Consider the following 23,915-nt stretch of genomic DNA (forward strand, 5'->3'; position numbering starts at 1 on the left):
ATATACTAATTATGTTACATTAAATGTCTACCAATTTAAGTGTTGTAACAATGATACATTCACTCTTAGTCGGACAAATTATATGTTGAAATTAAATCAATATCATAGTGTGCATAATGATTGTATGATCAAAGGGAATACTGTTTTATTGATCCTAAAACTGCATATATACATACGTAACATACATGTTCCAAGCACCTCAAAGTTATCGGCTATCTTCGAATACCGTCTTTTCAAAATTCCGGCCGCCCTTTCCACCACTTGTATGAGGTTCTTGATGAATTCGGATGATGATGATGACGAAGACGAAGATGGATGATGGCTGATAAGTCTCTGCATGCATGCAGCCTCTTTAGAGCTGTTCCCACCCATCAGCACAAGCTAAAAATTTAAACAGATTATCCGAATCCAAACACAATGGCCGGGCGCCTGTTTTATAGACATTCAAGCTTTTAAGCTAGATAAATTTTTCTGAAATTAAGTATCACATATGAGCTTTTGTGGTCAAGGTCTTATTCAACCATTAATTAGTGCAACCTACTGGGCAACCACTTTGGAAAAGAAACTAATAATAATTAAAATATATAGTCTATGTCGAACATTAGGAGCTAAAAAAATTGTATTTGGACTCTGTAAATTGTGGGAGAACTTCTCAAAAGAAAAATATTTGGAAAAATACCATAGATTGGCATAGAGGGTGCATGGCCTTTTTTTGGCTAGACCCCACCAAATCTGTCAAATTAAGTAACAACTCGTAATTAACCGGGCCTAGATTCGGGTTGAGTTTTTCTCAATCTATGACCAATTGGTCGATCCACCGTGTCACTCGGTCTTAGTCTATCAGGATGGGCCCGGTCAACCTATCGGGTTGACTCTTTTTTTTTAATATATATATATATATTTTTTCTAAGAAAATTTCACTAACATAGGCTTTGACAAAAATGGAGCCCAACAATTCTTGAGAAGCTCTAACCAACTGAGCTATAAATTTTTGTGATCAAATCATTACCACATATCATTAAAACAATTCATTATTTAACATCAAAATTCTTTTATAAATATTATTCAAATCAATAGAATTTATATCAAATTATTTATATAAAAAGATATTATTATACAAATCAAAATAATTTCAATGTTGTGTAATGGTCTAAATCTTAATTGAAAACCATAATCCTTTCTACAATATTTTTATGTATTTTTAATGAAATTTTAAAAAATTTATTATTAACTTAAAGTTATAATATTATCCAATGTATTTAGTAATAAATAATTGATTTAAAATTTTGTTAAATTAATAAAAAACTTTTTACTCCAACATAATTAAAAAAATCTTTTAATTATAATTTTTTATAAATCTTCTTGTTAACAATATATTTTAATGAATGAAGACTAAATTATGACAAAAAAATATTCATCGTCACATAATGTTAAACAATGGTAAAAAATCATTATTATTTTATTTTTAATTATTATTTATATATTTAATTTTTTAAAAAGAAATAAATTTTATATATAATAATATTTCTTCAATTTCCACCGTCTCATGATTTTTTTAATCAAATCTATGATTTTTGATGAGATTTAAATTTCATCCTACATTAACGAATATAAGGTTTTGAAAATATTATCTAAACATTCAATAATAAGTATTTAACAAAAATAAATCAATAATAGTTAAATTTTTTAATTATTGCAATTTATTTGAAATTATCCTAAATATTTTTTGAATTTTTTAAAACCGTTATTATATTATTTTTTTAATTTATTATTTGTATATTTAATTGGTTTTTATAGAGAAATAAATTTCATATTTAATAAGATGTCTTCAATTTCCACCATCTCATGGTCCCGTTTAATCAAATTTATAATTCTTGAAGAGATTTAACTTTAATCTGACATTAACTAATATCAGGTCTTAAAAACATTATCAAAACACTCATATTTAACAAAAAAATAATAATAATATTAAAAGTTTTAATTATTGCGATTTATTTAAAACTATCCTAAATATTTTTTTATTTTTTTTAAAATTATTTTTTATTTTTTAAAAAATAATCAACAATAGTGACAAATATGATTTGAAGTCAAGAGCCAATTACCCTTATAATACCACCACTCTAGCCAATCCATCAATAAATTTAAGTTTGTTAAAATTGATTTACTAAAGATATAAACAATAAATAAATCTTATACTAAAATTTAGACCCTCATCGTCAGCTCCAAGGAAAATGCATAGCAATTGCCTATAAAAGCAATTGTACCGAAATGACCAACTTAACTTATTGTTATTCGTTTTTATATATTGTATTATATTTTAAATTATATTTATCAACTTATTTAAAAATTTATATAACCAGCGCGGGGCAACCCATGAACTAACGGGTTCCAACTTGGCACACCAATTTGGTAGTGTGCCTGGGGCGAGGTGCCTCGAGCGAGGTTTGGGTCACTGTAAGGTGACCCACAACCCGCCAAGTCGGATGGGCCACCCCGAACAGGTGGGTTGTCACTGATGCTGGGGGTGGTTTGGCCGACCTGTACTCTCTTGGTTGGCATACTTATATAAAAAAAAATCTTTTTTAAAACATATCTCAAATATATATGAAAGTTAGTCATCTATGAACGTTCTTAGATAACAAATCTTAAGGATCTCTATAGATCAACTATTGGATTCAAATTCATATCTGTATATTGCTATGAACAATGCTAGCAACAGTGTCATGTTGGAGTGTTGGATGAATAGAACTAAATAGTGATGCATTCACAGCCATTGGATCAACATCCAAACAGTACCATGTAATCTTGACCGCCCCCTAAAAAATTATAAACAAACAAATCCCACGCAACCTGTCACGCCCCGAACCTGGAGCAATGACAAACGGCCGCATACCTACAAGGTCGTGACCAAGTAGGCACGCAAGGCCTCAAAACCTGTCTCACACTAGATACAATAACCTCTAACAAAGATATTAACTTTCAAAAACAACATAGAGGCATAATGCCCGAAATACGACAAAAACAAATAACAAGTGTCTCACAAGACATTAAACATAAGACAAAAGTTCTAAGTTCACAACAAAAAAAGTTTATTAACTTGAAATATAACTAGGCAACGACTTGCTCAACGACCCCGCTAAAAGTCTGTCCCACCACCCAACCCCTACTCCCGATCCGAAGAGAGATAACAACTTAATGAGCTTGAGGCCCGTAGCAACCACTAAAAAAATATCGGGATCATAAAAATGTTCAATAATTTCTAAAAAGTATATATAATGTAACAAAGCGGAATAAACAACAAAAGTGAAATTCGGGGAATCAAAAAAATAAATCACATATGATTTCCTTTATCGAAAACAACAAGCATATATGTCCCCCAACAACTAATGCCAAAACAAAAATATCATAACTCATTTATTTAAACTCGATGACCGAGTCGGATTTGAACTCATAGGTTTACCCTCGGTGACCCGAGCCGAGAATATCGAAGCCGTTATTCTTCACCGAGCGGACGCAGGCGAAACTATAGTTTCTATGTCGAGTAATGTCGATCACCGCAGTGGGATGTTTAACCCCGATGCTGAGGTTATTACATGCAGCTTAATTGGGGACTACAAGTTTCTATAACAAAATATGTTGGGTCCAAAATCATTATCCACACAAAAGTACATGATCCCGTTTTTCTTACAAAAATTAAACCAATTATATCAACAATAACACACTTAAGAAAACAACAATAAATAACCAAGGTTAATATACATATTTATACACACATATATACATACAAATAACTTGGAATTCAAAAGAAATAACCTACTGAAACATAATATATAGAAATTTACTCAATATTGAATCATCAAACAATCCAGGAATATTTCACCTTTTTAAACAAATTCCAAAAAAAATAGAATAATACTGAGAATTAAACAAAAAATAAGTTTGAAATCAATGTTAGGAAAAAAAAATAATAATTTACTAATAAGATAGCCAAGTGACCAAACAATAGAAGAAATAATTTAATAAAAACAATTTAACAAGTGTCACAAATACATCATATATTAATATTTATAGGTGGTTTACTTACCTGACTAGCTAACACCAAAACTACAAGCACCACGAAATTAGGCTTCCACAGGACACCCTATATTTGAGAGTACATTCCAATGTATTAAAACGCTAAACATGCTACAAATACACATGAATATACAGTGGATCTAATTTCTACACTATCATAATACTTAATACATCTACATCTAACAATCTAATTTCTATAAACATATACATCCTTGAAGCAAAAAAAACAACATATAATATCAACATATAAACAATATATCTTTTAACACTGAACACAACATCATAACCCATACACTTAATATATATATTCATATATTATATGTGCTAAAATAATGGACGCCACAGCCTGCACACTAATTCCCAACAATGACAAACAAAATAAATAAACAAGTAAATAAAAAAAAATGGATTTGAAAGAATCAAGAAATATATATGTATGAATACATTTTCTAACTCAATGGACGCCACACACAATCAGCACATTAATTCAATGAATATATTTTCTAAATTAATGGACGCCACACACACAGCCAGAACATTAATTCAAAATAATAATAATAAAAATATAATGAAATTCAATAAAACTAAATCTAAAAGAAACATATATATATATATATATATATATATATATATATATATATATATATATATATATATATATATATATATATATATATATATATATATATATTGATTCTTCCCAAATCAAACTTGCAAATCAACGTTGATAATTCATTGTGCAATGGCTAGCATCAACATGAGATAACCAATCCACTAGGCATAAAATATAACCCTAATCAAGATCAATAAACGATGCCACGACAAGATCTAGGAAATAAAAATTCCACCACTTAACCCTAGATCTAGGAAAAGAACGCTTACCTCACAATGATGACAACACAACCCTCGATGCAGAGAGGGTCTATCTCCGTCCCTCGCCAAAGCACCACACACCAAACGAAAAGAGAAGAGGCAAGAGGCAAAGATCTCCTCTTTCTTGGTCTAAACGAAAATCAAAATCGGGAGAAACAAGAGGTGGTGGCTAGGGTTTGAAAACCTAATAAAATATAAAAGATTAAGAAAATAAAATTTAATAAAAAGGAAGGTTTCTATTCCTCTTCGTAACTATGATCATGCATGCAAAAAAATTAAATGAATTAAATATATTTTATTTTTTTCCTTATTAGCTACATATAAGTTTTTAATCTTTTGTTTTTAATTTTTGTATATTTAATTATTTTAATTTGGTTTGTTGTAAGATTTTTGATGGTATTGTTGGTAATTTTTAATAGTCTTTGATATTTATCATTGTTTTTCTAAATACATTTATTTTTCCCTTATTGTCATATATAAGTTTTTGTTCATTTTTGTTTTGATGGTTGCATATTTAATTATTTTATTTTGGTTTGTTGTAGGATTTTGATGGTATTGCTTGTAATTTTTTAATGGTCTTTGATATATATCATTGTTTTTAGTGGAAATTGCCAAAAAAACCCTTTAAGTTTGTAAAATTGCCAAAAACACCCCGTTAGTTTTGCAATCCCCAAAAACCCCCTCCTTTTTAAAAGTCTATGTTTTTCAAAACCCCAAACCACAGTAGCGGATGTGAGCGGGTGAGTTTTCAAAATTTTTGGACTGAAAATGCCCTTGCATGGGGAGTCGTGAGCTGCGACCATCTCGTCGATTTGAGAGGAAGTGGGCGGTTTTTCCGTAGGGTAACCCAGAGATGAATTTATTGGGCAGTTTAATTGCTTTTTCTCAACTCACGTCTTGACTTTTCCATTTCAGTGTCTCCGAAGTTGTCTCTACGTCGAGCCTCTGTAATTGGCATTTCATCGACTTTTTCCCTTTCCACCGGTATCTCGAAGGAGAGAGTCCCCAGCATAACTAGTTTGGCATTTCATCGAGTTTGCTAATCTAAGGTATGAGTATGGTTTTATGTTAAGCGATACATTACAAAGAAAGATTTTTCGGTTTTGTTTTGTGCTCCTATTTTTGTTGGAAGATATTGAAGTCTGCGAGAGGATTTCTCATTGGGGGTTTTGTTAGTCTGCAGGGAGATTTCTCAGCTAGGGTTTTGTTTTGTTTTGCATTTTCAGTATGTATACACTACTCGAAATAGTTTTTCGATTATTATGATTTGTGTAATATTTATAATGTACATTTCCGTTCGTTTGATATAGTTGAGTTTCTACAAATGAGGTTGACGTTTAAGAAATGAGATGTTACTGGGTTTAACATTTGTTGTCTCTGTTTAAGTATTCTCGTCTACATTTTAACAAAATGGGTCTCTGTTTAACATTTTTATATCTCTGTTTAATAAGCGAGAGTTTACTGTTTAAAACCTTATATTTCCGCTTAAAACTTTTGTCAATCTGCGTATTGAATGTGTTGTTATTGTTGCGAGGCTTGTGATTATGGCGGTCAACCTGAGTTAATGGGCGTTGCTATTTGACGCCGGTTGTGGAGACCTTAGTTTGAATTGAAAGTTAACATGACCCTCGACACTTTGGAAGATTATTCGAAGGACACCGTTTTACGTTAATCTGAGTGGAAGCCATATACCAAGAGAGGGCCTTCTTGATTCTCTTTTGCAAAGGTACGATGGTCGCACCAATAAATTCAGGATCGGGGAAAGCCTGCTCGAGTTTGAGACCTCGAGATGTGGCCCTCGTTCTGTCAGTACTGCGTTGCGATGGCGAGCGATGGTCTTCGAAGAAGAAAACCCGTGTCGTCAAGGGCGGTATCTATCAAAGACCCTACGAGAGACGCAGAGACTCCATCAAGAGCACTCACAGTGCAACTTGTTCGACGGAGGGAGAAGAAGATAATTTTGTCAAACTCACGATGGTGTACCTCGTGGGGATAGTCCTCTTCCCAAATACATCATGCTCGGTTCGAATCTGGATCGTTGATTACGTCGATGATCTACCGACCATGGAGCGATCACGCATGGGTGCGAGCGACGTAAAGTGGCTTATGGAGGATATTCCACAAGCGTCACTGAGTGCAGAGATAGATCTTGCCGGGAAGAAGACCAACACGAGTAGCATTAAGGGTTGCTCGGTCGCGCTTAACGTCCCGGTTTTTACTGAGTGTCGAGACGGGGAAGAAAGTCCGTTTGGCAAGATCCCAAGGATCTCGTGCTACGGTGAAAGTACTTACAGGAAGCAAGCGGCGGTAGAAAGCGAGCTTGTCATCGCTCGATGGAAAAGAGGTAATAAATCATGGACAATGTCTAACATAAGTCTTTAATGTTTAAACATTTTTATTCTACTGTTTAACTTTAGTATTTACCGTTTTAAAACTTATTCATAATGGTTTAAATATTTTTGTTCTCCGTTTAATTATATTCTATAACGTTTAAATATATAAACACTGCTGTTTAAATATAGTTTTTATAGTTTTAAAATGAATGATCTCGTTGAAATTGTTTGGTTTACATATGTTAGTTTCGACATGGTTCCTGAATCGTCAAGAAGAAATATTTGTTGGGGCCAACCGACGGATGGATGCCATTGCTCCCGAACCACTTGCTCGAAGCGGGATGAGAGGGCGGCCTCATCGTGCGCTGCCGACGCCGTTCTCCTACTTCCACCCACCACGCCGCACAGTTCCTCGAGCCGAGAAGCCCTCCCTACCCCGTGATTGCAACAACCCCTACAACGACAACGACGGTCCCTCGACCATGGCGGCCCTCCGACTCGCGAGCAGTCCTACCGGTGACATTGGGCGAAGATGTCACCGCAACTCTTATGCGGGCATGCGGATATTGACGACCGAGGTTTCCTCGGCTTGTCGCCGTGTGAGGCGGCTGGAAGGGACGTTACGATCGGCTGCGCCATCCTCGAAAGAATCAAGCACCGGGATGAACGAGGCGTCGGAATTTGACGAGCGAGCGACATCATCGGAAGGTCATTCAAAGGCGGCCACATTCGAAGAGACTTTGCGAAAAAGAGGAGAACATATCGCCTCGTCTCCACCGCCGGTCGACGATGAAACAATAGCAACACCATCGGCGGCTGATGCTGTTACTGAGTCTGTCGCCGTTGATGACATGGACATGACGGTGGAGGACATCGTAGATAATGTGGCCGTTCTGCGGTTGAGAAAGGTCGTTGACTCTCTCTCGATGAAATCGCTCGACCCGGTGGAACGGGCTGCCGAGATGCGGCATCAAAGATGGACACAATCCACGAAGATCAAGAACAAGTTAAGGGTGTGTCTCCCAATGATCTTTCGTTGTCATGACCACGGTTGAGAAGATCGTCGAATCCGTTGCGGTGGCCGTGGGCCGGCGATGTACCAGACCAAGCCGGGACACAATCCCACAACAAGAACAACCATGTAAGGATGTGTTCGCGATTGATCGCTGTCGCCATCGTCCCCCGCATCGAAGGAAGATCTTGATGAAGACCCGACCGAAAGCAGCGAGGAGAGATGATCAAGGCCAATCAAAAATTGGACGGGACGGCTCGGAAAGCTTTTTATTCGAAGAAGAAGAAATGGGTTGGCTCGAGTCGTCTTTAACAAATACTGAGCGAGGAGTTGATGAGGATCTTCCTCAACCGCTCTCATGGACCAGGTAAGTGTAACGCTTTTTATGTTATTGTTTAAAGGGTTTCTTATAGTGTTTAACTATTTCCTAATAGTGTTTAATACCTTTATGTTATCATTTAAGTTTTTCTACTTATCGTTTAATTATATATAATATCATGCAACAATTGATAATATCATTTAAATACTTACAATATGGTCTTATTATATACAGTTATCGTTTAACCTCAAAGACCTGCATCGTGTGGAAGAATGACTCATCGACTCACACTGACATGATTATACATCGCTTGAGGGGAAGGAGATGGTCATCGATGATGTGATGGGACGCTTTTCGTATGCATCATACAAAAGTCGCTGAGCAAAGAGCCATATCCTTACAAGAGGCGCCTCCATCACCGGACAGCTTCTGCTGTTTATGTCAAAGCAGACGACGCACATGACACAATTATAGCTATGATCGGGGATGCTCATGCGCAACCCTGCATGAAGTTCAAAATTATCATCCTCCCGATAATCATGAATGGCCACTTCCATGTCGTCGTCACGGACGATGATAAACAAAAAAATCTGGGCGTTATTCTTCATGTCCAAGGGTTACGATAAGGGACCGCGTTGGACATGGTAAGTTCTTTAATTATGTCCGATTAATATCCGTTTGGTATTTAAATCGGTATTCTAATCTCGACTTGCATATCTCGGCGGTGAATCTATTCGACCTTTGTGTCGATATGGAGTTCATGCAGTCGTGCGACATAGTACCCGCTCGTGCAGACCACGAAACCCCACGCCAAAAACAAGGAAGCGTCGATTGCGCCGTCTACGTCATGCGGTTTATCGAGCAATTACTGTGGGGTGAGAAGTTACGGCTACCGCAGACAGACGTTCCTTACCTCAGATTACGGTATGTTACCCGCATACTTAAGGAGGGGAGGGCAGCCGGCGTCCATGACAAAGGGGGGTCGTCACAAGCGGGTTAAATTTTGTTTTTGAATAACATGTCCTGTATATCTGACTGTCAATTTTTTCAAATGTAAATCTGGACAAATTCAATTCATTGTTTTCGTGTTCGAAGAACATGACTTGTATATCTTAATGTAAATTTTGTTTGTTTTGAATTGTAAAGCAGGTTAAATTCCATTCGGTTTTATTTCATTGTTTAATTTACGTTGTAATTGTGTACATTTCACTTTCATTGTTTAAATATACTATATATCGTTTAAACATCAGTTTTAAATATTTCAAAATACGGTGTACCCGTTTAAAATAACACTGTCTCTGTTTAAATAAATGCACTCATTGTTTAAACATCAGTTGAAATATTTCAAATTACACTGTATCCGTTTAAAATAACAATGTCTCTGTGTAAATACATTCAATTCGTTGTAAAGAGTAAGAGTTTAAATGTGGAAAGGTTCCCATCAATACACAATGTTTCCCTGTCATCGTCGGTTTATTAACAATGCCTAGTCGGCGTGCGTTTCATTGCAAGATCGTCGATTGTGACCGGATCCTTGGCGGTAGCCGCAATGTAACTCGCGGACATCAAACGCTGCGACTCGATCCTCTTTTCGTCTAGGCCGCCCGGTGCCTTCTAATCGCAGTGATCGCAAACGAAGCTCACCATTTCCGTCTCGAAGGCTGTCCATCGTCGGGTATGGGGAATATAGCTTCCTTGTACGCCCGGTTTGTAATTGTCGACGGTGAAGTACCCGCTAATAAATCGATGTATGTTGGTGTGCATGTCGCATTATTCGCTGCGCAAAGTATGTTTGCAAGGGATACCATAAACTTGCCACCTTCGACATGAACAAGTTCGATGGTGAGATCCACGAGAGTTCTTTGCATTGGTCGATCACTCGTAACGATCATCGACACAACGACCAACACGAAGACTTCGGTCATCCTCAACAATGATCTCTAACTCGAGATGTATGTCGGGCATAAGTAGCTCTCCCATTTGGTCGCTTGCTCACGCCGGTTACATAACATGCGCATCAACTTGAACCCGGCAAATAATGTTAAACAAAGACAGTGATGGTTAAATAATTCGTCAACATGTTTAAACATTATTGTAATTATTTAAACGAAATGATTAATATTTAAATAATTCATCAACTTGAACATGCGCATCAACTTGAACCTGCACAACATACAACATTAAAAAAAGGTTAAACAACACACATTCATGAAAACGACTATTGGGCGATGTGTCATGGTCGGACTTAAACGAAGATACTGATAGTTAAACACAGAACGTAATAGTTGTACACTGACGTAATGTTCTTAAATGGTAACAGAAAGTCTCAAGTGATAAATATCAACCCCGTCTTAAAGGATGTTTCCTGATCTTCCTCCTCTAGAGAATCCTCCGCAATCACGAAATACGTGAAAAATTTCTTTTCTTACCCAAGTCGAAATGCTCGCTAATTGCTTGCCCGTCATCCACAGTCGAAGAATCCTCCGCATTCGAGGGCAGTATGAGAGCATTTCGACTAAGCGTGAAAAAGATAGTTTAACTTGTTGCGTGATTGCGGCTAAATGATTCTCAAGATAAGGAAGAAGGTTCACGAAACATCCTTTCAGATAGAGTGGTTGTCCATGGGAAGAGGAGGACGAGGAGGAGGAGGAGGAGGAGGATGATGAGGACGACGAGGAGTGGTTGTCCATCGGGAGGGTTCTTTCTGGTTATTTATGGTGTGAATTCCACAAGCAGGCTGACTCTTCATATCCGAGAAAAAAAGTTAAACGCATACGATGGCTGACATTGACTGATGAGAACGAACGGGTGTTCGGAAAATTATGTTACCGTGCATAAATTTTCATAAATTTTAATGCCGTCATTAATTCTTATGCACGGGATACCATAACTTGCCACACGCCACGTGCCACCCTGCCGAGCAATTCGGATCAAAGCGAAAAGATCACCGCTTTTACTGCGAGACTTTGAGAATTTACACGTTAATATGAATAGTTATACATGTAAAGACAACGTTAAAGCGGAGATGGGAAGTATTACACGGATATGATAATTATTAAACATGTTAGTAAAATATTTAAACGTTAAACCAAGCGGGAAAAGCCCTTCAAAAAGGTTGAACATGATGTGATTTTGGCGCTTTCCTTTCCCACCATTTTCAGGCCAAAAATGGGATTTCACAACATGGACCCATTTGAAGTGAACGGTAGGGGGTAAAAGGGAAGTTAAACACTAACGGAAGGGTCGTCCGGGTGTGCAAAAAGTAGGAGGGGGTTTTTGGGAAGTTTTGAAAATTACGAGGGGTGAACAGTAATTTTCCCTTGTTTTTAATCTTTACAAGTTATTACTAGCTTGCAAGTCCTTTTAGCTATTGTTGTGTAAACAATTTTAATTTCTATTTTATATAATTTGTAGGTACCTGATGCTTCTAGTGCTCAACAAACACCGCGTGGGAATAATTATTCTCATGAATCAAGTCATCAAGCAAATCCAAATGCATCAAGTAAGCTCTTATTGTCTCCAAATGAAAAGAAGGCATGACATGTTGTATATTATTTTACTTATAGTTTTTTTTTTATATATTATTTAGCTTATTATTTTAAGTTTTTATATTAGTGTTTTATTGTTGCATACATTTATTAATTGTAATTGTTTTTTAAAATGGTTCTTGTAGGTAATGCCGTTTAGAAGATGACATCGGTTCTACTTGGGAAAATACTTATCGCTTTATTTGGTTGTTAGACATTAAATGAAAGTAGTTTTTCTTTGTGTTAGATTTGGAATTGAGGCAAGAACTCTTGGTCGTAAAGATTGAATGGTAGTTTATTTTTGGACATGTACTTTTTAAATATATGTTTGTGGTGATGTATTAGTTTTTCCTTTTAATTTTTAGTGGAATGTTTTTTGTGTTTTTTAATGGCATTGATTGTTTTAATTTATTGTAAATTAATTTAATTGTGTATGAGTTATTAAACTATTCATAATATATTTCCAAGGGTAATAATAAGAGTTTTATTGACAGATTAATTATTAATATAAAAAGTTTTACCGACGGTATAGTAGTTGCTAAAGCTAAACATGTCTTTTTGAATATACATCTATAGCAACGGATGTTGTAGTCATTGATAAATCAAATGGATTTATTCCAACAAATGTTGTAACCGTTGGTATAGGTCTATGCTTATGAGATTTTTATTGATGGTAAAAAATGTTGGAATATACATTTTATCATTGGTATAAGGTAAATAAATATGAGATGCTTTACCAACGGTGAGACTAATAGTTATAGTTATATTCCATTGGTAAATCCCATGAACCTTTTCCAATAGAAGCTATAACCATTGGTATAGATGTATGTGCACAAGACTTTTACTAATTATAAAAAAATTGTTGGAATAAGTGTTTTTATTGTTGGTATATGGTAAGCAATCTGACGGTGCTATCTCAACAGTATGACCAATAGTTACAATCATATTCCGTCGGTAAAACTAATAAATCTATTCCAACAAACGCTATATCCGTTGGTATAGGTCTATACCTACAAGGCTTTTACCGACGGTAAAATAAGTGTTGGAATAGATATTTTTACCGTTGTTATAGGGTTTTGGTACCTTTACCAACGGATTTTTGACTTTTACCAATGTATTTTACACCGTCACTATATGGCAATTTATTTGTAGTGTGGTATACACAAGGCTATAATTATAGCCCACAATGTATAGTTGTGGCAAGCATGGCTAATTAAATTGCTTTTCAAAACTCTTTACAAATTACAGGAAACAAGGATAGAAACCATCAGACATTTTGTCAATCTCAGTAGGTAGCTTAAACTGCAACTAAAAGAAAATCAAGGGCAAGAAATAAATTCGTCAAACATGACTTCCTAACATTCATCTGACTACTATGATGTCTGCAAGATAACATGATATGTGATATATATATATATATATATATATATATATATATATATATATATATATATATATATCATATTTCATGTAAAAATCAAGAATATACGCCTTTCGAGCTGTCCTCTTTGATGATTACTCTGTGAGATTATTCCATGCGGAGGGCAATCAAGTTTGTTAACCTGCTGTAAAAAATTATCATCAGGCTGTAATACACTAAAAATTTACACTCATCATGCTTTCTGCATCTTAATGCACACATACAAAAACATATAGAATCTAGGAACTTTCGTGATCAATGTGTTAAGGATGAGTTTTTTTTTTTATGTAAAAATTTTACAACTTGATCCTAGATCTGAGGAGAATGTTTATCTCAACAATAAAAGTGAATCAACCCTGGATGACGAGACCCTTCTCCCCTCTTTGCCGCCGATACCACCCACAAATAGGGAGAGAAAAAACAGAGGCTAGGTCTCTCTTTTACCTAAATGACGATCTAAAAATAAAAAGGAGACGTAAGAGGCGGTAAGGTTTCAAACCGAAAGATTAAAAATATAATAATGTTTAAAATGTAATCGCTTAACATTAAATTTTTTTAAAAAAATAATTCTTTTAGCGGGGCGTACATTTTTATACATTCAATAATATATATTATCATTAAAAAAATATTTTAAAACAATTCAGGAAACCATTGTGATTAAAAGAGAGGAAATAGTTGTATTACAAACTACAAACTAACACAATGATAAGGATGCAAGTGTACATGTCGAACGTGTAATAAAGTGCTTAAAAGCGGCGTATTAGTCCTCAAGAAAGATTGAGACTACTAGTACTAATTCCTATCCTGAAAATTAGCATAATCGAAGTTATGATGTTGTGCAAAAGAACTAGAAAGAAAAAAAATCAAGAAATACGAAGTAAAAAGGAGTAGAGAAATCAGGAGAAGAAGTGATGTCTGAGTATAGCATCCCTCTAGAGTTTTGTTAAGTTATAGATAAAGGGTTGTCTAATCATGCAATCCTATTTGAACCAAAAGATTTTCTAAAATATACTAAACCCCTCTTGCAAGGTGGAAAAGTAATCGATTCAATACAGTGCTGATACAGTTACCTCACAATCGATTTGTACTCTGTGAAATCTCAATATGGATTAATAAGAGCTTCTTAAATAGGTTGTTAGTTCCGCCGGTGTGGTTTGTGGGTTTTAGGGAACACTCAACCACTCATAGATCTCACACAAACCATCAAAGAATGTTCACACAAACAAAATAAGAAGGAGACACACAAAATTGGTAACGCAGTTCGGCGTCCACTCGCCTACGTCTGGGGGGCCAAGCCCGGAGATAAATAATCCACTAAAAGAGGTAAAAATACATTAGTACAAACTCTTGTCACTCACACTCTCAAACAATGAAGATCACTACCCTCTCTAGATTGTCTTGTGCACCCACACTCTCTAGCTCCGGTCGCACACTCAATCTCATAGCAAGGTAGCTTATATAGACGTCTCAACGTCCCAAATATAGCACATACCTCTTTTAGAATCTCCTCGGCTACTAATTTAAAAATCTTCCGAAATTAGCTGTTGCAACCCCTGTTGTAACATAAGTTGCAACATGACCCTGAATGCTGACTTGACTGAGTTCTGATTATGTTGCGGACGACCTCAAGACCCATCAACCTCCCTGGCCATGCTTAGTCCGAGTCGATGCAGCCCAAATCTTCCGATCCCGACCGCCGTGAACTAGTCTACCTCCTCGGCCTCATCACGCAGCCCCTCGCAAGGGGCGACGCCCCCATGCGCCTTCCATGAAACTTGCCAAACTTAGTCTTCAATCTTCCAAGTTTGGTCTTCAAAGATTCTCCAGACTTGATCTTCAATTCACCCAAGTTTAGTCCTCAAATCTTGCTGTTAATAGACTTCAATCAATCTTCATCAAGGATTCTTCAAATCATATCTTCAATTAGCCTTCATTCATACCATGAATAGATATTTCTTCAATTAAGCTCCACCATATTTAGTCTTCAATCAAATCACCTAAATATGGTCTTCATATGATCTTGTCTTCAAATAGTCTTCAAGATAATTTCCTCCATGTTATAGACTTACTAAAAATAGCTCCACCAAGATCTTCAAGATAATTTCCCTTGCAAGCCTCAGGGCTCCATGCCATGTCACCATGCTCTCCATGTCATCAATTTTTGCCTTTGTCACCATGGTTGCCACATCATCTTGCCTTGGTGTCAAATCATGCCAATTAAATAGTGTGATTGCACTAACATAGGTGATCCTTCTTGCAAAAGAGATTACCCCTAATCTCACATGCATAAAAATATGATTTCTCTTAAAATTCTATTCCCTATTATTGCAAGGAGCTTGGAAACAACTTGTTAATCCACTCGGGAGAATTGAGGGAGAATAATTCTCCTAAGCACCCCATTGCTATGCTTACTCACAATCCTCTCTAATCACGGTACGTCTATACTAGGTGGGTATTTCTACTCTCCACAATAGTAATCAAACAATACAAACACACAATTAGATGCAAATAACATGGATTGCAATTAAGAAACAACTAAATCATAAGAATCCACAACCAATGTCAAAAGATAAAACCCTAAAGTTTAGCTATGCCCAAACATCTACAAAATTAGCCCTTCATTAATGGAGGGTAAGCATTTAAATTACAAGACACGTAGGGAATAAAATAAAATATTCAAAGTCCTTCGCAAGTGTGTCGGAGGCTGATTGACGTAGAATGTCCAATAACCTTCCGCGAACGTCGCCTAGCTAGTCTTGCCAGCTACGATCTTCCTCTCCAAGATGGTGGGGTTGAATCTTCTCCTAAAATTGCCTCCAAAGCCCTAGAGATTCTCCTCTTTTCTTCCTTTTGCCTCACCTAAAAATAGAACAAAAGATAACATAAAAATCTTCATCAGATCTATTTATATTGTGCTTTTTACGGGCGTAAGGGTATGGTCGTAAGTTGCTGGAGATAATGGGTCACGAGCCTTACGAGATCATTTACACCAGTAAGTCCCATTCGTAAGGTGTTCTATCTTATGTTACGGTTCATCTTACGGCCATAAATGTTGGACTCTAGAACTTCTCAGATAGCTCCTTGTGACCACTCCTTACGGCGTAGCTTTTTGTTTTTAAATTTTTTCTCGAATGGTCTTTACGACCACACTTACAGTCGTAAAACCTGCCCGTAAGGTCATCTGATATGGCTTTATATTCCTCCTTACGAGCATAACTATATCGGCAAGCCATCATGTTTGCCTTGCCCTTATTTGATTGGTGCAGAGAGTTCCATCTTCTTCATTTTGGGTCTAGAACACTTCTTTTGGCTTTCTCTCTCTCTCTCTCTCTCTCTCTCTCTCATTTTTAAGTGTTATCTGAAGCCTGAGAATGCAAAACACACTATGTTTAGCATCGAATTCCATAATTTACCTCTATTATATGCCTAATGAGTACACAAAATGATATAGAATAATAGAACATTGTGCACTTATCACACAACAACAAATCTTCCCAAGAAAATATGTACAATCACAGAAATATCAAAGAGGGAGGTGGTAAAAATCTAGGTAGTCAGAACCGAACTGGACCTTTGAACCGGAGAAGGCCAAGGTTCAAGGGTCAAGAGGTTCAACCGCGGTTGAACCGGGTCGAACCGGATTTAAATTATTTAATAAATAAAAATATAAAATAAAATACATTAAATATTATATTAATTTTTAAATCAAATGCACAACCTGTATTAATTTTTAAATACAACTTTAGATTTCCCAAAGAATAAAGTTATTAATGAAATATTGAAAACATATAAATGCAATTAAATTATAAAGATAACCATTGATGAACTCTCATAAAATGAAAAATTATAAAATAGATACTTCTCAGTTCTCACAGGAGGATGGATGGTGCTGGTGGTTGACGGGAGAGATGATGGGGTGCCGATGCTTGACGTGAGGGAGATCCGGTGCTTGATTGGTGGAAAGATCCAGTGCTTGATCGGCGAGAGAGATTCGGTGCTTGACCGATGGTGCCACTGCTTACGGGCGATGCTTGAGAGGCAATGCTTGACGAGAGTGGGATCTGGTGGAGAGTCGGAGACTGAAGAGTATGGACGGAGACGAGAGACCTAGCTGGCTAGCTCACGGCCATGGAATGGAACGGGTGAATTGGTGAAATGAAATGAAGCAAATGATCTGGACTGAGTTGACTCAAGGAACCCATATGGGCCACATATCATGATTATTATAATATTATCAATTTATCATATTAGATTATCACTACGGCCATGGCCCATCGGTTTGTTTGTTTTTAATTCATCGATGAAACCGGATGAACCGGTCCCGGCTCATCCGATCTCAAGGTTGAACGGCCGTTCATCCGGTTCAATAGCGGTTTTATAGGCCTCAATTGAACTCGGCCTAATTCCCTAGTCCGTTCAACTCGCTGGACCTGGCCGTCTAACCCGATTCTAACTACCTAGCTTTGGGCTCAAGATTGAAGTTGTTAAGATCTTTCACTGTTTATCCAAAGAGGCTTCTAGCCCCTGGTTGACCAGTCAACAATATTATTATCAATGGTTCATGTCAAAGCAAGTCAAGGTCTATCCAATCGTAAGCCTTGATGACGCAAAAGGAGTAGTCTTGATCGCATGAACAACCTATTATATTATAATTTAATTATTTAAATATATTATACTTATTATTCTTCGTTTGTCCCTCCACTTTATCCCCACCATATATCTCTTGTTTTAGTTTTTCACAACAAAAACCATTCACTTATCTTTGTATTATCCCTTTTATTTTTTTACTTTTCATTAATGCACTACTTATTAAAATAAAAGCAAATAAAAATAATTAAAAAATTGCAAGTCAAACATCCTTTTTGACTTTGCATCAATACGCCAAAACCAGTTAATGTGTACACGTGATTAGATCGATGCAAAAATTACTAGAAGTATGAAATAATAAATTTATTATAATTTTTTTATTCTTTATTTATTCTATATGTTTAATATGCATTCATTTTGACAACCATTTGCATGGCTTAAAACCTCTTACTTGTTATCTTCTTCCCCGAATATGTATGAATTTAGTCAATTCTAATTATGATTTTTATATTTTAAGAGATAATAAATAGATTTTATTCTTAAAGTATGCTTTAATTATAAGTAATATAAACTTTATTATTGGTGTTTATGCATCCCTGCCACATTTCATATTTACAATTGTGACATCTATCTTCGTGAGCTGGGTTAGAATTTGAATTCAGCTCACCCTTGACTAATATCACTAGATTAAATATGGGCTGATTTATTCCTCCTCTCGATAATTAACAACATTATAATATGTATACTAAATCCACAAAATTAATTGGTAAAATTATTTATTATATATGAGGATATTGGGAGACCAAATCAAATGCGTCAATGCAAAGTTGTTCAAAAGAAATATCCTCGTAAATTTAGAAATTTATAATATAGACTTACTTAGCATGATCAAAGTCCTCTAATAATAAATAATATCCATAGGAATTCTTGATCATTTAAATTTAAACATGATCCTTTACACATCATATCACATGAATATGCCATTAATGTCCCGACAGTTTTTCAACATGTGAATATATACATGGGGACTCTATTCGCCGAATTGAGAAGTTCTTATACAATTTACAATATTGACGGCCAAAATAAGCAAGATATTAATAAAATGAAAAGTTTTCAATTCTACGTTTAACACCTAATGTTCATCATCCATTATTATTATTATTATTATTATTATTATTATTAATTATTAGTTTCTTTTGTAAAAGTGTTGTCAGGTCGCTAAGTTTCATTAAGAGTTGAGCAACACGTTAACCAGAAATTAAAACTCATGAGAGATTTAGTTTCTGAGAAGTTGCATACTTTTTGAAGCTTGAATGACTATAAAACAGGCTGCAATTGTGCGTTTTGGATTTGATATTCTGTTTAAGTTTGTAGCCTCGAGCAGATGGTGGGAACAGCTCTAGAGAGGCTGCTGCTTGCTATGCTATCGAGAGATGTGATCATCCTCTTCGTCATTGTCGAGAACTAATTCGATTGGTGGAGAGGGCCGCAAGTCCGAAAGATGGTATTCAAAGATAACCGATAACTTTGAGTGCCTGGAACAGGTATATATGTGTGTATACAGCGCACTCTAAAAGTAAATGGGCAGCTGTGGGTTAAAAACGTTGCCGCTGTAGTACATGGAAGTATTATTCATTCACTGCTTTATTAAAAATTCAATATTATAAAGCATGAGCCCGTAGTCTTGTAGAAGTATAATTATTTAGTTTCACTATTTATGAAAATTTGATATTGTAGAGTATTATTTATTTACGTGTATACTAGGTTCTAATGTTTTATTTTGTAAGAGTGAGACATATTTTTCATCCATCTGTGATGGTATGCTATATGATTTATCATTACATGTAGGCTGTTGCCCCTTATATATCATTTGACGACACCTAAGACTTTCATTTTCCCATGTGTGCTTCATCTCCATATAAGAAATTTTTAAATAAGTACTTAAGCCACCATAACTCGACGGATGCCTCTCATTTGTCTATTCTGTCTTTGGTAATTTTAAAGTGATTTGTGGTTGTTGGAGAAAATTTTACATCATGCTCATCAGTATAGTAAAATTAAATAGAAAATGTAATATATATATCGTAAAAAGTTGGATCTACCAAAAGCCATAGCCTACGAAATTTCTGGTATTATTGACGAGATGCCCAAAGGATCTCTTTTCGAAGCTTCAAGCACTATGTAAATTAAAATAATGCATGGACTCGTCAGGTTACGGGTGCAAGCTCAGTGATAGTCCAAACCTCGGCCTTTGCCGAGGATCCGCTTTGTTGGACGAATATTAATTCCTCAAACTATCACATTGTACACCCCCGTACGTATAAGTGAGCTGCCAAGAAAAGAAAGTTGGGAAACTTAAGGATATTTTCGGTAAACTTTAATGGTCCCTACCTTTCTCATCTTTTCTATTTTCGTCACCCATCTTTCAAAAAGCTACGATTTCTGATCTTTATTTTAATTTTACTTCATTTGTATCACCCAAACATATCAAGTTAATCGGGCAACATGCTTTCGACATATGTCACCTTAGATGTTAATAGCTCAAAGAAAATACGCGGCTATACAGTATGTATGCCATGCACGTGGACTCCCCATTAATCTCATGTACGCTGTGATCAAACTGTAACAGTTATACTAAAAATATACGACCAAACCATAACTTTCAAAACCTGGGTAACTAAAATAGCAGACATAGTAACATATAAAATGCAAGTAGGAAAAGCATTTAGATTGTTTTAGTATTTTCAATGGTCTTCACTCAAAAGCTTTAATTTTGCAGATTGAAAGTTACCAAATCATTGGAAATAAAAGCAAATAATATACTTGAAATAACCGTTCAACACTGAATTATAATAAAAAGACCGACTATATACTTTATAGTAGTATTGCATGAAGCTTTGCTCCTGACGTAAAATTCTCGTTATAATGAACAGGTTACTGAGGCTCTCGATAAGCTGGTCTTGAATCTTCAAATCTCATTGTCGGTATAGATTTCACAAAGAGCAATGAATGGAGTGGTACGTTAGTTATACATATTACATACATACACTAATAAAGGTTTCTTTTGTTCTTCATGACTTAAAAATAAATTAAATAGACAGTTAAATAATTAACTTATCTAAATTTGAATGCAGGTAAACACTCTTTCAATAATCAAAGCTTGCATCACATTGGTGCTCTTATAATCCTTACGAATAGGTCCATTTCAATCATCGGCCGGACTTTTATCTCCTTTCGATGATGATGATTTAATACCATGTTTTGGTTTCGGTGATGGGTAATAATTATGCGTCATTTCAGTAATGTAAGAGTTATGATGATTTTCAAGAAATTTAAAATTAGGTCAAATGAGATATAGATAAACAACTGGCTCATTGAAAATAAAACAGATTGCAAAACATTAATAACTGTAATATTTATTTTATTAGAAAAGTTGTGTCTTAAAAAGATAGCAATTTAGTGTTTTTAAGAATTACTGTAAAAGACTTCTTGAAAATATAAATATTAATACAAATTATTATGCACTCTTAAGAATGTTAAAATCATTGTATTATTATTTTTATTTTATTTTTGCATTAAGAACTACACATGATCAAAAAGTGTCTTCACTCTTAATCGACTTGAGGCCATGTCATGGATTTTCCGTGAGGCTTTATCACGCTATCGGTGAAATTTCTTCCACATTTACAATTGTCGTACTTTCCTTTATTATTATATTAATTTTCATTTTAAGAGTCACGAGATATATTCATAAAAAATATGTATTTTTATTTTTATTTTATTTTTATATTTTTGTTTTTGGGTAATATTTAGGCCAACATCCTTTGCTCCTATAATTGAGACAAAGAATGAATATTGTGGCGGAGAGTGGGAGGACAATACCATGTTTAGTGATTATTGCTCGAGGACAGAGTATATATATGCACTGTTAAATTTTAATGATAATATGCTATAATTTTCTACGTGATACATGAATAAATGATGCATAATTAGTGGAAGAGTACAAAAAGTTTCAACATTAGTCAAATTAATTATGATTTTCTGAACATAGAAGAATTCATCATGTTCTTTAAATGTCTATGAATTTCTTTCTCCATATATATATATACATATATTTGATAGTTTTACAATTTGGATAGGTTACCAGAAGTATAACACGGCACATGGACAATTAAGTTCTCAAAGAATGTAAGACTATTGATGCAATTGTAAAAAGCTAGGTAAGATCAAGTAACTATATTACATAGTTATAATCAATACACGTGTTGAATAATTTTAAAAATTATTGCAGCGAATTCCCATTGTCAATTGTTTTGGTTGGAGTTGGTGATGGCCCATGGGACATGATGGAGGAATTTGATGATAATATACCAAACAGGTTATTTGATAATTTTCAGGTAATATAATCAAATAACTTTGACATTCATTCATTTATTTTTTTATCTAATTATTTTTGTATTCTTTAGTTTGTAAATTTTACAGAAATTATGACAAAAAATATGTCTCAAAACCGAAGAGAGACTGAATTTGCACTTGCAGTATTTAATGAAATACTCATTACAATATAAAAGCAACAATTGAGCTTGGCATCCTAGGGTGATAATTCGTTATCATGCTATTGTATTATGTTTTCCAGCTTTTTATTAATTTAATTATTATTCACTTGAATCATTGCTATGTATGTTGTATTGTTTAGTAGGAATTTCAGTCTCAACATCTCAAAAAGGGCTACTCTCCTCCAACAAATGTTGCACAAGATGATTATAATGTATGTCTGTAAAATTTTTAATTTCTTTTTGATATTATTATAGATCATGCGGGACTACTATTATTAATATATCAATATTAATTAGGTTTGTCCGGGTTTGCTCTAACAAAGCCGAAAAACATAGGCGTTTGGATGTGGTCACTGTACTCTTCATATTTTCAGTGATTATTTTATGCCTAATTTTTCTATAGAAAATAAATATGTAATTTTCTAATTATCATTTCAATTAAGGCAAGTAATTATTCAAGTATAAATTAATTTAACTTTTGGATTTACTTTATTTTTCTTTTCTAACTATGTAATGATTTTTCGGACATGCTTTGAATGTGGAAATGCCTTAGCTCCTGGCCCCAGTGTCGTAGCTCAATTCAAACAAAAATAAAGCTTTATAATTAAGACCTGGTATGTATGTGCATTATCTGCTTTGAAATCTTTGTTTTTTAATATTTTAGTTGGGTTTTATTTCTTTATCAATCAATAAAAAAAGCAGTTAAGTAAGCTTTGGAGAAATGTATGTATAAATTTTTCTTTGGTGTGATTTTCAGATTTGTGTTTTTATTTTCATGTATCATTCCTCTTTTCTCATGTATTTCTAATTACAATTCACTTTCTAGATCTCTTATTGAAGTTAATTTTATATGAAAAATACCTCTCATTCTTCCCTCCAGAGTTAAAGAGGGGGTTATCTGTAAGAGATCAATCAAATCACCATAACTCGACGATCTTCGCACTCCATTTCGTCATTTGCTTTGTCACTTGTCAATTTTATTAAAAAAATCATCAAAAGTCATTTCATATGCTTTATTTTAATGTTCATTTATATTTTTTACATTTTAAATTGTTCATATATCAAAAATAGCATGCAAATAAAATTTTATAAGTTAAAAACAATCATATGGATAAGTAATAAAAATATATATGATGGTGGAAAACAACGAGCATCACTGGCCAATAGAAACATATCTTTTAATATTACTATGAAATATTTAAGAAAAATGAAAA

General features: G+C 34.7%; 1 pseudogene; it reads left to right on the forward strand.

The window, feature by feature from the left end:
• Positions 1–18,119: 18,119 nt before the first annotated feature.
• On the forward strand, positions 18,120–22,745 carry LOC120257324 (annotated as a pseudogene).
• Positions 22,746–23,915: the final 1,170 nt, after the last annotated feature.

The sequence above is a fragment of the Dioscorea cayenensis genome, unplaced genomic scaffold, assembly GCF_009730915.1.
Source record: "Dioscorea cayenensis subsp. rotundata cultivar TDr96_F1 unplaced genomic scaffold, TDr96_F1_v2_PseudoChromosome.rev07_lg8_w22 25.fasta BLBR01002015.1, whole genome shotgun sequence".
NCBI lineage: Eukaryota > Viridiplantae > Streptophyta > Magnoliopsida > Dioscoreales > Dioscoreaceae > Dioscorea > Dioscorea cayenensis.